A 17,826-nucleotide genomic window follows, 5' to 3' on the forward strand; every position below is an offset into this window, starting at 1 on the left:
CATCTGACAAAGCCTACTATAAGAACAAAAATGGACAGTCATATTTTCTCAGATTTAATACAATGGTTCACCACCAGAGAACAGCAAAGCATGCACATCTTGTTATTCATTGTCCAATGTCATATGATGTGTGCACAATGGGTGAAATGGATTTTAATGTTAGTAGATGAAAATAGAAATGTTACTCAACTCAGTTCTTAAAGTTCAGTTTAAATGTTTAATGACAAAATACAATTATTGTAGATTGCAAATAAAAATAGGACATACAATACACATTCAAATACACAAAATCCCTCAATTTGTCATTCCTTACAAATTCAATAAATACACATCATTTTAAGTTCCAAGTTCAAATACTTTTTCCCTAACCAGTTTAACCCCAGTTGGTACCAATTATGTGTTTAAATACCCAGATGACTGACAGGGTGCGCTGTTTTATAACCCCCACGCAGCCATTTAGGTACTCCTCCATTGTACTTTCTTTTTTTTTTACTTTTGGGAAGCTATAAAAAAATGCATTTATTAACATCTACATTTGTTTTTGCCAAGTATATTTTACTACAAACACCTTAATGTATACTTTTAAATGATATTAGGCTCCCGAGTGGCACAGCGGTCTAAGGCACTGCATCTCAGTGCTAGAGGCGTCACTACAGACCCTGGTTCAATCCTGGGCTGAGTCACAGCTGGCCATGACTGGGAGACCTTTGAGGCAGCACACAATTGGCCCAGTGTCATCCGGTGTAGGGGAGGGTTTGGCTGGCCAGGATGTCCTTGTCCCATAGCGCTCTAGCGACTCCTGTGATGGGCCGGGCGCATGCACGCTGTCTTCAGTCGCCAATGTAGAACACATTGGGGCGGCTGGCTTCTGAGTTAAGTGTGGCTTGGCAGGGCCATGTTTCATGGCTCTCAACCTATTTCTTTATTTTATTTGATCTTTATTTAACTAGCTAAGTCAGTTAAGAACAAATTCTTATTTACAATGACGGCCTACCCCGGGAAAACCCGGACGATGCTGGGCCAATTGTACGTCACCCTATGGGACTCTTAATCACAGCCAGATGTGATACAGCCTGGATTCAAACTAGGGACTGTAGTGACACCTCTTGCACTGAGATGCAGTGCCTTAGACTGCTGCACCACTCGGGAGCCCGAGCACGTACGGGAGTTGCAGCGATGGGACAAGACTGTAACTACCAAATGGATATCACAAATTGGGGAGAAAAAGGGGTAAAAAGCCCAAAAAAGAATAATAAAAAAATATACAGTACCAGTCAAAAGTTTGGACACACCTACTCATTCCAGGGTTTTTCTTTATTTTTACTATTTTCTACATTGTAGCTCAAGTGCATCCTGTTTCCATTGATCATCATTGAGATGTTTCTACAACTTGATTGGAGTCCACTTGTGGTAAATTCAATTGATTGGACATGATTTGGAAAGGCACACACCTTTCCTATATAAAGGTCCCACAGTTGACAGTGCAAAAACCAAGCCATGAGGTCAAAGGAATTGTCCGTAGAGCTCCGAGACAGGTTTGTGTCAAGGCACAGATCTGAGGAAGGGTACCAAAAAATGTCTGCAGCATTGAAGGTCCACAAGAACAGTGTGGCTTCCATCATTCTTAAATGATGGACAGACAAAAGCCACTCTTAGTAAAAGGCACATGACAGCCCGCTTGGAGTTTGCCAAAAGGCACCTAAAGGTTCTCAGACCATGAGAAACAAGATTCTCTGGTCCGATGAAAACAAAGATTAAACTCTTTGGCCTGAATGCCAAGTGTCACGTCTGGAGGAAACCTGGCACCATCCCTACGGTGAAGCATGGTGCTGGCAGCATCATGCCGTGGGGATGTTTTTCAGCGGTGGGGACTGGGAGACTAGTCAGGATTGAGGGAAAGATGAACGGAGAGATCCTTGATGAAAACCTGCTCCAGAGCGCTCAGGACCTCAGACTGGGGCGAAGGTTCACCTTTCAACAGGACAACGACCCTAAGCACACAGTCAAGACACGCAGGAGTGGCTTTGGGACAAATCTCTGAATGTCCTTAAAACTTCTTTGGGATAGGGGGCAATATTTTCACAGCCGGATAAAAAACATACCCGATTTAATCTGGTTACTACTACTGCCCAGAAACTAGAATATGCATATAATTAGTAGATTTGGATAGAAAACACCCTAAAGTTTCTAAAACTGTTTGAATGGTGTCTGAGTATAACAGAACTCATATGGCAGGCCAAAACCTGAGAAGATTCCATACAGGAAGTGCCCTGTCTGACAATTTGTTGTCCTTCTGTTGCATCTCTATCGACATTACAGCATCTGTGCTGTAACGTGACACTTTCTAAGGCTTCCATTGGCTCTCTAAAGCCGCCAGAAAGTGGAATGGGGTGTCTGCTGTCTCTGGGCAAAGTACAGCAGCTCTGTTTGTGAGTGGTCAGCCTGGGGACAGTGAAACTGGAGATGCGTGTTCACGAGACTTCTCAATTTTTTTCTTTCAGCCTTTGAATGAATACAACGTCGCCCGGTTGGAATATTATCGCTATTTTACGAGAAAAATAGCATAAAAATTGATTTTAAACAGCGTTTGACATGCTTCTAAGTACGGTAATGGAATATTTTGCATTTTTTTTGTCACAAAATGCACCCGTGCGTCACCCTTCGGATAGTGACCTGAACGCACGAACAAAACGGAGGTATTTGGATATAACTATGGATTATTTGGAACCAAAACAACATTTGTTGTTGAAGTAGAAGTCCTGGGAGTGCATTCTGACGAAGAACAGCAAAGTTAATCCAATTTTTCTAATAGTAATTCTGAGTTTAGTAAGCCCCAAACTTGGTGGGTGTCAAATTAGCTAGCATGTGATGGCCGAGCTATGTACTCAAAATATTGCAAAATGTGCTTTCGCCGAAAAGGACAGTGATTGCATAAAGGAGTTCTGTATCTATAATTCTTAAAATAATTGTTATGTATTTTGTGAACGTTTATCATGAGTAATTTAGTAAATTCACCGGAAGTTTTCGGTGGGTATGCTAGTTCTGAACATCACATGCTAATGTAAAAAGCTGGTTTTTGATATAAATATGAACTTGATTGAACAAAACATGCATGTATTGTATAACATAATGTCCTAGGAGTGTCATCTGATGAAGATCATCAAAGGTTAGTGCTGCATTTAGCTGTGGTTTGGGTTTATGTGACATATATGCTTGCTTGGAAAATGGCTGTGTGATTATTTGTGTCTATGTACTCTCCTAACATAATCTAATGTTTTGCTTTCGCTGTAAAGCCTTTTTGAAATCGGACAATGTGGTTAGATTAACGAGAGTCTTATCTTTAAAATGGTGTAAAACAGTTGATTGTTTGAGAAAATTGAATTGTGTTATTTTAGTTGGTTTTGTATTTCGCGCCGTGCGATGCCATTGGCTGTTGGCTAGGGGTTCCGCAGGCGGAACGTCTGTTCTCAACAGGTTAAGTGGCCCAGCCAGAGCCCAGGCTTGAACCCAATTGAACATCTATGGAGACCTGAAAATAGCTGTGCAGCGATGAACCCATCCAACCTGACAGAGCTTGAGAGGATCTGCAGAGAAGAATGGGAGAAACTCCCTAAATACAAGTGTGCTAAGCTTGTAGCATCATACCCAAGAAGACGTCAGGCTGTATTGGCTGCCAAAGGTGCTTTAACAAAGTAATGAGTAAAGGGTTTGAATCCTTATGTGATATCACCTTTTTTTATATTTAAATTTGCAATAATTTAAAAAAAACAGGTTTGCTTTGTCATTATGGGCTATTGTGTATAAATTGATAAGGGGAAAAAAATATTTCATCCATTTTAGAATAAAGCAAAATAAGGAAAAAGTTAAGGGGTCTGAATACTTTCCGAATAGGCTGTATGTTACTGTAAAGTGCATTGAGACTTTGAAATGCACTTTATTGAATAAAGTTTGATTTGACTTGAGTTTGATTCCTACCTCAGCAGAGTGTTTATAAGATCCTAGTTTCCCAGCCACAGTGCCACCTGTAGACAGTTGACAAGGTCCTGGTTGACCATGACCTCAGCAGACGGGTGGACTGGACATCATTGTTTGACACAGCGAAGTAGTGACCTGCATTCAACATCATATTTACTGCACCCCCCCCTGGGTGGAGCATGATGTTAGGGTTGTAGCCTGTGTTGAGAAGGACCTCCAGGCACTGGGTGCATAGCCCGCGGCTATACATCTCAGCAGCCCCTTCAGGTGCCCCGTCTCTGCAGCCAGTGCCAGGGGTCAGAGAGTCGACATCACATGCGTTTGGGTCGGCTCCAGACTACAGGAGCAGGTAAACATAATTGTTCAGATCCAGGAGGGAGGCCTCATGGAGGCCAGTCCACTCCAGATCTCCTTTTTGGTCTACCTTGGCATTGCAGCAAAGCAGGAGCGAGGCACTGTCATTTTGGTAATTTACTAAAGCTGTAAGAAATAGATGACAGAGCAGGAAGAATGGCCAAAGGTTAAAGTTGTGCTCCTTAAATTAACAAAAATCTAAATCTACGAAAATCTAAAATATGTTTTGTATACCTGCCACGAGCGGAGATTCCTCATCATCGTTCTGGAGGTCAGGACAGCATCCGTTCTGTAGCAGGAATGTAGCATTCTCCCGGAAGAGAGGCATTTCTCCCTTCAGAGTCCGGCACTGCCCTGCACCCTGGGGGAGGCTGGACACATGGACCTGCATATTACTTATATTATCTAGATTTTACCAAGAAAGTCCCTTGAGATACACTGTATGTCTCTATACCAGTACCTGAGAAAACGATCACCAGAATACTTTTCTTCTCCTGTACTGCGGCCTCATGTAGTGGGATCCATCCTCTGTCGTCTACTCTGGACATGCCTACTGGTTGCTCAGCCAGACTTGTCAGGGCCTCCTCATTACCTAGCAGAACAGGAGGACAGGTAGGGGATAAGTCTCAATAGTCTAACATGGCGTCCTGTCCTTTTCATTAAACCCGCTTTGGGCTGGGGGCAGTATTTTCACGTCCAGATGAAAAGCGAACCCAGAGTAAACTGCCTGCTACTCAGGCCCAGACGCTAGGATATGCATATTATTAGTAGATTTGGGTAGAAAACACTCTGAAGTTTCTACAACTGTTTGAATGATGTCTGTGAGTATAACCTCTCTGGGCTAGGCGGGACGAATTCGTCCCACCTACGTAACAGCCAGTTGAAGCCTGTGGCGCGATTTTCAAAACCTTAAAAATCCTATTACTTCAATTTCTCAAACATATGACTATTTTACAGCTATTTAAAGACAAGACTCTCGTTAATCTAACCACACTGTCCGATTTCAAAAAGGCTTTACAACGAAAGCAAAACATTAGATTATGTCAGCAGAGTACCAAGCCAGAAATAATCAGACACCCATTTTTCAAGCTAGCATATAATGTCACAAAAACCCAGAAGACAGCTAAATGCAGCACTAACCTTTGATGATCTTCATCAGATGACAACCCTAGGACATTATGTTATACAATACATGCATGTTTTGTTCAATCAAGTTCATATTTATATCAAAAACCAGCTTTTTACATTAGCATGTGACGTTCAGAACTAGCATACCCCCCGCAAACTTCCGGGGAATTCGCTAACATTTTACTAAATTACTCACAATAAACGTTCACAAAAGGCATAACAATCATTTTAAGTATTATAGATACAGACCTCCGCGATGCACTCGATATGTCCGATTTTAAAATAGCTTTTTGGTGAAAGCACATTTTGCAATATTCTAAGTACATAGCCCAGGCATCACAGGCTAGCCATTTAGACACCCGGCAAGTTTAGCACTCACCATAATCATATTTACTATTATAAAAGTTTGATTACCTTTTGTTGTCTTCGTCAGAATGCACTCCCAGGACTGCTACTTCAATAACAAATGTTGGTTTGGTCCAAAATAATCCATCGTTATATCCGAATAGCGGCGTTTTGTTCGTGCGTCCCAGACACTATCTGAAATGGTAAATCAGGGTCGCGCGCATGGCGCAATTCGTGACAAAAAAAATCTAAATATTCCATTACCGTACTTTGAAGCATGTCAACCGCTGTTTAAAATCCATTTTTATGCCATTTTTCTCGTAAAAAAGCGATAATATTCCGACCGGGAATGTCCATTTAGCTAAACAGAGGAAAGTAAACAAAGCTTTCGGTCGACGCGGGCACGAGCCTGAGTCTCACAGTACTGTAACCAGCCACTACCCAAACGCGCTACTTTTTTTCAGCCAGAGCCTGCAAAGCCACGATTCAGCTTTTTACCGCCTTCTGAGACCCTATGGCAGCCGTAGGAAGTGTCACGGGACAGCTAAGATCCTCACTCTTCAATAAACAGAGACAAGAAGAACGACACCTTGTCAGACAGGCCACTTCCTGAATGAAACCTTCTCACATTTTTGCCTGCCAAATGAGTTCTGTTATACTCACAGACACCATTCAAACAGTTTTAGAAACTTTAGGGTGTTTTCTATCCATATGTAATAAGTATATGCATATTCTAGTTACTGGGTAGGAGTGGTAACCAGATTAAATCGGCTACGTTTTTTATCCGGCGGTGTAAATACTGCCCCCTAGCCCTAACAGGATAACAGAACTCATATGGCAGGCGAAAACCTGAGAAAAATCCAACCATGAAGTGGGAAATCTGAGGCTTGTAGTTTTTCAAGTGATTGCCTATCCAATATACAGTGTAAATGGGGTCATATTGCACTTCCTAGGGCTTCCACTAGATGCCAACAGTCTTTAGAACGTTGTTTCAGGCAGCTACTGTGAATGGGGAGAGAATAAGAGCTGTTGGATTCAGGTGTCTGGAAAAAAGGCATGAACTCAGTCACGCGTGCAGCCTTGGGGGCGAGCTGAGTTCCTCTTCATTCCTAAAGACAAAGGAATTGTCGGTTGGAATTTTATTGAAGATTTATGATAAAAAACATCCTAAAGATTGATTCTATACATCGTTTGACATGTATCTACAAACTGTAGTATAACTTTTTTGACTTTTCATCTGGACTTAGTGCACACGCACCTTGTGCATTTGGAATAGTGAACCTAACGAGCGAACAAAATGGAGGTATTTTAAATAAACTAACATTTATTGTGGAACTGGGATTCCTGGGAGTGCATTCCGATGAAGATCAAAGGTAAGTGTATATTTATAACGCGATTTCTGACTTCTGTTGACTCCACAACATGGCGGGTATCTGTATGGCTTGTTTTGGTGTCTGAGCGCTGTACTCAGATTATTGCAAGGTGTGCTTTTTTGAAATCTGACACAGCAGTTGCATTAAGGAGAAGTATATCTTTAATTCTGTGCATAACACTTGTATATTTTATCAAAGTTTATGATAAGTATTTCTGTAAATTAATGTGGCTCTCTGCAAAATCACCGGAGGTTTTGGAGGCAAAACATTACTGAACATTACACGCCAATGTAAACTGAGATTTTTGGATATAAATATGAACTTTATCGAACAAAACATACATGTATTGTGTAACATGAAGTCCTATGAGTGCCATCTGATGAAGATCATCAAAGGTTAGTGATTAATTTTATCTCTATGTCTGCTTTTTGTGACTCCTCTCTTTGGCTGGAAAATGGCTATATGTTTTTTTGTGACTAGGTGCTGACCTAACATAAACGTTTGGTGTGCTTTCGCTGTACAGCCTTTTGAAATCAGACACTGTGGTTGGATTAACGAGAATCTTATCTTTAAAATGGTGTATAATACTTGTATGTTTGAGGAATTGTAATTATGAGATTTCTGTTGTTTGAATTTGGCGCCCTGCACTTTCACTGGCTGTTGTCAAATCGATCCTGCTAAAGGGATTTGATCCGTAAGAAGTTAAATTTATATGTGAGAAGTGAAAGATATTTCCTGCTAAACTACAATATTGTTTTTACTTTCCTGAATGAGACAAGACAAGGAGAGGAGTTATATTTAGACTATTGAGGCGCATCTGAAGATCAGGATAGCTATTCATCGCTCGGCCCTCCAGTATCCTGCACTGGAACAGCACAAAAGTCAATAGACTTGGCTGTAGCTTGTATGGCACTACTGTCCCTATCCCTCTATCTTATATCCACCTCTGACCCAAGTCCACACACAGGAAATAGGGGCCATACAATCTAATAGACTGGAGAGGTCATTACATTCAAGGCCTGCAGGACCATTGTGGGAAATATGTATAAACACTGAATCACTTGGCCATTCCTCAGCTAATCCATGTGGAATGCACAGAATAAAGTAATAATAATACATGGGACTTATATGTCACTTTACAATTATAGAAATGAAAAACATCAGACTAAACAAAACATGAATAAAGATAGGGGTGGGCTCACTGTGACGTGTCAGTGTTATGGGGAGGGTAGGGTTGGGATTTGGTTATGAACCTGGTTTAGGATACGAATCCGGTTTAGGGCAAGGGGTAGGGTAAGGGTTTAGCTTAGGTGCTGCTCAGTATGGTGAAGAGAGGAGTGTCATTGGGGGAGGCTTAAGGGTAGAGGTGTCAAAGAGGAGGGGCTTTAGGAGGGCATGAAAGATGGTGATGGACTCCGAGTCACGGATGGCTGGGGGGAGTTCCAGAGCCTAGGAGCATCCCTGGAGAAGGCCCTGTCCCCGAAGCTCTGGAGCTTCGACCTGGGGGTGGCAAGGTGGCCTGCTGTAGTGGAATGGACCGCGCGTGTGGGTTGGTGAGGGAGAAGAAGGCCTGAGAGGTAAGGGGTGGCAAGGTAGCAGCAGGTAGCCTAGTGGTTAGAGTGTTGGACTAGTAACCGAAAGGTTGCAAGATCGAATCCCTGAGCTGACAAGGTATAAATCTGTTGTTCTGCCCCTGAACAAGGCAATTAACCCACTGTTCCTAGGCTGTCATTGAAAATAAGAATTTGTTCTTAACTGACTTGCCTAGTTAAATAAAAAGGTGGTGAAGGGCTTTGTAGGTCAGAAGGAGGATCTTGTAATCAATGTGCTGTGAGACAGGGAGCCAGTGGAGGACAGGAGTGATGTGCTGCCAGGTCTTAATATGGGTGAGGAGTCAGCTAAAGAGTTTTGAACCATTTGGAGCTAATCGAGGGAGCTTGAGTTGATGGTAGAGAGTAGGGAGTTGCCGTAGTCAAGACGGGAGGAGATGAATGCATGTATGAGGGTTTCAGAAGCAGGATGTCTTATGTTGTAGTCAAATGAGAGGGTGGAGTCACAGGCAAAGCGCCAGGGCTAAGATTGAATCGTACTACACCGGCTCCGACGCTCATCTTATGTGGCAGAGCTTGCAAACTATTACAGACTACAAAGGGAAGCACAGCCGCGAGCTGCCCAGTGACACGAGCCTACCAGATGAGCTAAATCACCTCTATGCTCGCTTCGAGGAAAGCAACACTGAGTCATGCATGAGAGCATCAGCTGTTCCGGACGACTGTGTGATCACGCTCTCCTAGACACACTCCAATTTGCATACCACCCGAACAGACCCACAGATGATGCAATCTCTATTGCACTCCACACTGCCCTTTCCCACCTGGACATAAGGAACACCAACGTGAGAATGCTATTCATTGACTACAGCTCAGCGTTCAACACCATAGTACCCTCAAAGCTCATCACTAAGCTAAGGATCCTGGGACTAAACACCTCCCTCTGCAACGGGATCCTGGACTTCCTGACGGGTCGCCCCCAGGTGGTGAGGGTAGGTAACACATCCGCCACGCTGATCCTCAACGCTGGAGCCCCTCCTGTACTCCCTGTTCACTCACGACTGCGTGGCCAGGCACTACTCCAACACCATCATTAAGTTTGCAGATGGCACAACAGTGGTAGGCCTGATCACCGACAACGACGAGACAGCCAATATGGAGGAGGTCAGAGACCTGGCCGGGTGGTGCCAGAATAACAACCTATCCCTCAACGTAATCAAGACAAAGGAGATGATTGTGGACTACAGGAAAAGGAGGACCAAGCACGCCCCCATTCTTATCGACGGGGCTGTAGTGGAGCAGGTTGAGAGCTTCAAGTTCCTTGGTGTCCACATCACCAAGGTCCAAATGGTCCAAACACACCAAGACATTAGTGAAGAGGGCACGAGAAAGCCTATTCCCCCTCAGGAAACTAAAAAGATTTGGCATGGGTCCTCAGATCCTCAAAAGGTTCTACAGCTGCAACATGGAGAGCATCCTGACTGGTTGCATCACTGCCTGGTATGGCAACTGCACGGCCTCCGACCGCAAGGCACTACAGAGGGTACTGCGTACAGCCCAGTACATCACTGGGGCTAAGCTGCCTGTCATCCAGGACCTCTACACCAGAGGAAGGCTCTAAAAATTGTCACAGACCCCAGCCACCCCAGTCATAGACTGTTCTCTCAACTACTGCACGGCAAGCGGTACTGGAGCGCCAAGTCTAGGACCAAGAGGCTTCTCAACAGCTTTTACCCCCAAGCCATAAGACTCCTGAAGAGGTAATCAAATGGCTACTCGGACTATTTGCATTGTCCCGTCTCCCCAACCCCTCTTTTACACTGCTGCTACTCTCTGTTTATCATATATGCATAGTCACTTTAACTATACATTCATGTACATACTACCTCAATTAGCCCGACTAACCGGTGCCCCCGCACATTGGCTACCCGGACTATCTGCATTGTGTCCCGCCACCCACCACCCGCCAACCCCTCTTTTACGCTACTGCTACTCTCTGTTTATCATATATGCATAGTCACTTTAACCATACCTACATGTACATACTACCTCAATTATAGCCTCGCTACTGTTATTTTTCACTGTCTTTTTACTGTTGTTTTTATTTCTTTACTTATCTATTGTTCACCTAATAGCTATTCTTTACTTAAAAATTGCACTGTTGGTTAGTACAGGTAAGTAAGCATTTCACTACACCTGTTGCATTCAGCGCACGTGACAAATAAACTTTGATTTTATTTGATTGAATGATGCCAAGGTTGCGTGCATGGGGGGAGGGAGGGAGGGAGGGAGTGACAGTGGCTTCGTCAATGGTGAGGGTGGATTTGGTGCCTGTTGAGCTTAAGGAAGTTTTGTTGCATTCATCATTTTAATGCAGAAAGGCAGGATTCAATGTGGGTCAGAGGTGGGTTGAGGAGGAATTTAGAGGTAGATTGGCATAGCAGTGGAAATCAAGGTTGAAGTGACGGAGGATTTGACCAAGAGGGAGGATGTAGATAATGAAGAGTAAGGGACCCATGTGGTGGCTAATTTCTGCATTACCAAATGAGGAGAGTTACAAACACACCAGTCCGAGTTAACTACATCTTTAATAATTAAGATACTTTTGCAAAAGCACTTGACCTTCAATGATGCCATTGAAAAAGGGAGGTCCCAACACAATGGCTAGTGAGATATTTTATAGCAAGATCCACCCCCTTTTGACATGACAAACCACAGACTGTTTACTTTAGAGAGGAGTATCTACAGCCAGATAGCATTCGCTATAAATTATCGTTCAGTTTGTTCCCTAATGACGAGATTCTAATCTCGTCCCTGGTACGTCATAGAACAAAAACACAATTTCATCCAATGGCATATATCAATTGTCAACTCTAGATACTCCCATCTCAAGCAAACCCCCTCTTGACCCCACTCCTGGACAAGCTCACTGAGGGGAGTGACCCTCTAGGCCATATACTATCACAGGATAAGTGTGAGATCTAAGAGAGGACATACAATGGTCCCAGACACTGCCATAAACCTCCCCACAATAAAGAAAAGGAGGGAGTGACTTGCTCACAGACATTGTGGAGACAAGTCATTGGTTCCCCATGAATCACGCCATCCCTTCACATGGTTTAAGAATAGGTAAAGAGACATTCACATATGAAGACAATATTTCATTCTGCCCTCCTCTCTTGCTGATATTCTGCATAGCAACAGAGACATGTAAAAAACAAGTCTGACCTCTCCCCTCTCTGGGCCCCAAGTGACTGAGCCCCAGCTAAACGTGCAACTGAAACATACCAGAGTCCAAAGGACACCTTCTAATGACAAGCATCTCACATAAGCATATTATACTAATAAAACATCTTAATCATCTATGTTACCCAACTAATTCTGATTCGTCCACCACACCCAGCACAGAGCCCTGGGGGACACACTGCATAACTGCAGCAGAGTCTGAGGTGTGGCCATTGAGGGAGATGTAATGGGTCTGGTTTGTGAGGTATGATTGTAGCCAGGAGAGTGCAGTTCCCTCAACGCCCAAGCTCTCCAGACTGGTGAGGAGGACCTGATGGCTCATTGTGTCAAAAGCGGCACTCAGGTCAAGGAGAATCAGGATGTTGAGGGTACCAGCATCAGCAGAGGTGAGGAGGTCATTGATAACTTTGAGGAGTGCAGTTTCAGTACCGTGGAGGGGACGGAAATTGATTAGCAAGTGGGTTTGTAATTGAGGCAACAGTATGTTCCAGAGTCTTGGCAAGGAAGGGGAGGTTGGAAATGGGGCGGAAGTTATTGAGGATGGGGGTGTCCAGTCCTGTCTTTTTTGAGATGGGGTGAACTGTTTTGTAGTTGGAGGGGACAGTTCCGTGGGCAAGGGAGAGGTTTGACGATGTTTGTGATATATGGAAAGAGAGCAGGCAGGCAGACTTTGATGAGAACAGTGGAGAGAGGATCCAGGGAGCAAGTTGTAGTCTTGGATGACATGATGAGTTTTGAGATGTAGGGAGAGTCAATGGGGGAAAATTCAGAGAGCCAAGTTTCTGATGTGATGGTTGGGAGGTTGAAAGGGGGATGGGCAGCTGAGGGAGATTGATCAGTCGGTGATGTTGATGATGTTGGAGAAGTAGGTGGACCTTGCAGCACTGAGGGCATCTCTGTAGATAATTGGAGTTCATAGGCCTCTTGTGGTCAGACAGTGGGAACAGGAAGGATGAGGCCAACAGAACAGACAAGTTCTAGTATGTGTCCATTGATGTGAGTGGGAAAATTGACATGTTGGGTAATATTGAAAACAGTCCAGAACAGCAATGAAATCAGAGGCAAGTTTTGAGTTTGATGAGTCCACATAAATATTCATATATTCATATCTCGAAGCAACAGTAAGCGGGGAGAGAGTGGGACCGAAATGATGAGTAGTTCAGATAGGAATGATTCATTAGCTTTAGGAGGATGGTACATAAGGATAGTGGTCATGGAGCAAGATCATTTGTAAGCAATGTATTCAAATGAGGAGACAGTAGGGAAAGACAGTTCAGTTATTTTGGAGTATACCGATGTCGATGGAGCGGGGGTGACACAGGTAGCCATAACCAGCGGGAGTAGCTTGCTTAAGAGAGAATAAATCACCAGGTTTTTGCCAAGTTTCAGTTAGGAGAAGTAAGTCTAGCTTGTTGTCAGATATTAGTTAATGGAGCAAGGGGGCTTTGTTGCTCATTGACCAAGTGTTGAGGAGAGCAAAGTTAGTATTGTGAGACAGAGGTGAGTTTATCGATAGTGGTAGGCTGAAGGCAGTCATGGTTTACAGTACGAGATGATGGATTGGGAGCAGGGTGGAGTGAGACCAAAGAGAGTTAATGTTGATACCAGTAGTATAGTTGAAAGACCAGTTGCAACGTGAGCCACGATGCAGGTAGCGGCGTCTACGTAGGATGTATGATGAGCGGGCAAGGATAAGTACATCAGAGGAGAGCCGATAGTTATATTTCAGGTGGCGAAGATCAAAGGGGGAATAGTATCTGGTCTTGAAAAAACAGGGAGGGGGAAACCATAGTAACCAGAGCGCAGCACTAACAGGAGGCACAGAGAGGAGCCAGTGAGCAGGTGCATGACAGTGATTTAGATCCAAGAAAACATCAGATAAATCCACACAGAAACCACCACAGTTGGCAAAGCAGCAAGCAACTAACCTACTTTATCCAGCTAGCACTAGAACCCACAGTCAAAACACATCTGAAACACAACCTTTGCCAGCAGAGCAAAAGCAAAGAGAGAACGGAAACGTCCTCAATGAGATTGACGCCTGGAGCCCACGCGAAGGCAAAAGGAGTGGAGGCTGGGTTACCATAGCAAAAGCCAGGGAGAGAAGCGCTTCAGGGGAGAGGCTGTAGAGCTAGCCGGCGAATAAGCAGGGAGGAGGCGGGAGGTACATCGGGCCACAGGAAAGCCAAAGAGGGTAATCCGACAGGTATTCCAGAGGGAGGTATATGGCGAGGGAAATCCAAAATAGATAAATTCCCAAAGCAATAATCCATAGGTGGGTCAGAGAACCATGATTACAGCAATCAGAGGAAGACTGCAAGCTGGCATGTGGTCACAGCAGAGCCGTCCAGACTCAGAGGTAGGCTAACTACAAAGCTAGCTTGCACTAATATTCAAGGTTGTAAGAGTCACAAAACTCCAGTAGGCCTAAAAGTGGACAAAAACAACAGGCCGGAAAATAGATAAAACAAGCGCTTAACGAAAAACAGACAAGTAAACACTGTTACTAAACAGGTACCAGGGAGAAGCGGCAGTCAAGCACGACAGTAGCAGATACTCTCGCCCAGAAATGACCTCACAGTGACACATTAGAAAGTAGCAGGTATTATACCATTTGGAAGGTCTTACTTGGGGCATGAGCCATTGTGCTTGTTGCATTTCAGAAGGCTCTATCCAGTCATGTACTATGTGGCCTCGTCTTCATCCTAGTTCTTCTGATTGGTCAAACTCATATCATGCCTCTGTCTCGGTGTTCACCTGTCACTCCAGGTAGGGTTAACAAACCAGAGGGGTATAATACAAAGCAGCTTCAATTAGTTAGCCAGCTAACTTGGATAAATGTTCAGGAATAACCTTTTATTTGTTTTGAAAGATATGTGTTTTTGATTGAGTCATTTCAAGCTTATCTGTTTAGATTCTTAATGAACCAGAAAGTCAATAGTTATTTCTGGATGCTCATCAAACTTAGCTGGCTAACTCATTGATTCTGCTTTGTAGTATACCCCTGTGGAAAGTACTAACTTGAGCTGGGGGAGATTATGTTTAACAACCTTCCTTCTCTGTTCATCTACTTGTATTTGACCGGGGCCACCGATTTAGGTAACACTTTACAATAACGTTCCATTTGTAAAGGGTTTATGAAGGGTTTGTAATTACAATTACAACGGTTATTTAATCAATTGTCAATGCATTATAAACCATTAAAAAATGGGTTATAACAAATTTCTCAAATTACTGTGATAGCCAGTCAGTGCTTGCCACATAGTGAGCCACTATTTACCTCCAGCTAATAACCATTTATAAATGCATAATGTGCGCATAATATTGAACCCTTATGTATCATCATGGAACCTTACTTTCAATTGTTATTTTCTAACTTTTGTGTGTTTGCATTGTTGCTCTGTCCCAGGAACAGAAATGGTTGGTTTTCAGACCAATGGTCAACTCCCATGATGTGTCTTGCCCCATGTTTGAAACCCTGATGATGCATTGGTACACTTACTTATTACAGAAATTAACGCTCAAGGTTTCAATACATATTATTGGTGTGATTCATAGGTTTCTGAAAAATTGTGAAACGTGCTTGAAATAAAGACGACCTGGAACGTGCCCAGAATGTTGAATTGACACTTACATCATGTGACAGTGCATCGTAAATAATCAGGATGAACGTGGCTATGAGAAGTGTTCAAAGTCCAGACAAGAGATTGCGTGACAAAAACGTTGTTCAAAGGATACAGGGTAGAGAGGGTGAATTCGCTATGCAATTTGTTTCACCTTTGAATACAGAAGTTCTGCTGGATTTAGCACCGCTGCTCAACTAGCACCTCTGTCCTACCTATAGTAGCTGGCTAGGAAACGTTAGCTAGCTAGCATTAGGTCAATTTTAAAACGTATTTTTCAATATAGACGTTCTGCTAGACGTTTTAACACGAGATAATCCTTGGCATGATATAGCTAAATAGATCACATTTGCTAGCTAGTTAGCGAACATCGACATGATATTCCATGCAATTTGTTTAGAATGTTTTTTGGGATTAGCGTGGTAGCTAGCTAGCTATCTAACCTTTGAACTCATGTTCAGTCTCTAGTTAGGTAGCTGGTAAATTAGCTAACTATCATCCTTTGTCAGCACACTAAAATTAGTGGTTCCAATTTTAAGACGAACTTACTAGTTTATTATAAAAATGTCATCTGTGGTAGCTAGCTATTAGTGTTAGCAAGTTATTAGCTAGCAGTGGATAACATAACTAGCTAAACCTAAATGGTAGACATGGTGAGAGTAGAGTACTGTAGCTATTGTCTATGCTAAATTGTCATAAATTCCTCTTCTCTCCCACACATTCCCATAAGGTCTGACTCAAGAATGGGGAAATGCTTAACAAGAAAGAAACGGATGAAAACCGAACAGAAGGTGTTTGAATGTTAAATGACGAGACAGAGGCGTTGATGCGAGTAACCAGTCTTGTTCCGTATATTGCAATACATCCGGGTATTTCAAGCACACCGGTAAAAAACACTGGAGTTGCAGTAATTAACATTTACCAACAGATGGCATCACTGTGCCATCTTACACCCATAACAGAAGGGGCCATGGGGCGCTGTGTTGTATTTTAAATAGTTAAATCTATTATCAATTTCTATTGTGACTTGTAATGTTAAAAAAAGGTAGAGAAAAATAACTCCTGTTTATCTGAATTAGTTAGGCTCACATTGATAGGCTACACAGATTTGAGTCACTGCAATTAAATTGTTTTCCCAATGTATCCTTCAATTCAATAGTTTTCACTATGTATTGCATGTTTGAGATTATATACTATTAAACATGTTTGTAACTTAATATTAATAAATGGCCAGGAGGTTTCCAGTTTTAAGCTATATTTTTTAAAGTTATAAATATTGGTAGGCTTAACTCAATAAATGGTCAGTAGGTTTTGACTTTCTTTAAAGGTTATAGATCTGTCATTGAAAGCAAGTGTAAGAAGTGGTAGATATGTTCTATCTGCACAATTTTTTTTATTGAACCTTTATTTAACTACAAATTCTTATTTACAATGACTACCTAGGAACAGTGGGTTAACTGCCTTCTTCAGGGGCAGAACGACAGATTTTTACCTTGTCAGCTCGGTGATTCGACTTGCAACCTTTCGGTTACAGGCCCAACACTCTAACCACTAGGCTACCTGCCGCCCATACTTCTATGCTTCCCATTCTTAAGTTTAGTTTTTACAGTATTACGTTTGGTTTTGTACACCAGCTTCAAACAGTTGAAAATACAATATTTTTGGTTATGGGAAGCATATTTCACAGTGATTTAGATGGTACAATGATTCTCTAAACAATGACTGATTGTTTTGCCACATCAACTGAAATTAGGCAAACTATTATAATTTTTGCAATCAGGTAATGGCAATGATTTGTGTATATTGCACCTTTGAAGGTTTAATTTTAGCAGTTATAGATGTTGATAACTCAGTTATGTTTATAGGTCTCACTTTAAAATAAGATATACTTTTAGCAGTTATACATGTGGGGAAATAATTTCGAGATGATTTGAGAGTTCTCTCAGAGATTAGACATTGGGTACTCATCACTACATACATGAGAGAAGATTCAACACTTTGTTAAACATGTTTTGTCAATGAATGGTGGGTATGAAGATCAAAACATTCAATGTTGTGAGAGGATATCTCCACTGTTTCACCAACCAAAGGTATTAGGGTTACCATTTTACACTGTGTTCACCATACTTAGGCTATCACAGAGAAGTGGTAAGTATGTGTTGATATAATCTGGTAAGCGGTAATGATGATGATTGAATGTAAATTTGGCCTGGGCATCAGGGCAAAGGTTGG

The 17,826-nt window shown here is 42.6% G+C and overlaps 1 long non-coding RNA gene across 1 annotated transcript; it reads right to left on the bottom strand.

Annotated features, from left to right (window-relative positions):
• Positions 1 to 194: 194 nt before the first annotated feature.
• Positions 195 to 16,436, bottom strand: LOC106571841 (uncharacterized). The gene is made up of 3 exons (XR_014380658.1): positions 14,600 to 16,436; positions 4,790 to 4,921; positions 195 to 4,700 (listed from the first exon to the last, which is right to left on the bottom strand). It is a non-coding gene; the product is annotated as an uncharacterized LOC106571841 (long non-coding RNA).
• Positions 16,437 to 17,826: the final 1,390 nt, after the last annotated feature.

The sequence above is a fragment of the Salmo salar genome, chromosome 15 (genome assembly GCF_965601325.2).
Source record: "Salmo salar chromosome 15, fSalSal1, whole genome shotgun sequence".
Lineage (NCBI taxonomy): Eukaryota > Metazoa > Chordata > Actinopteri > Salmoniformes > Salmonidae > Salmo > Salmo salar.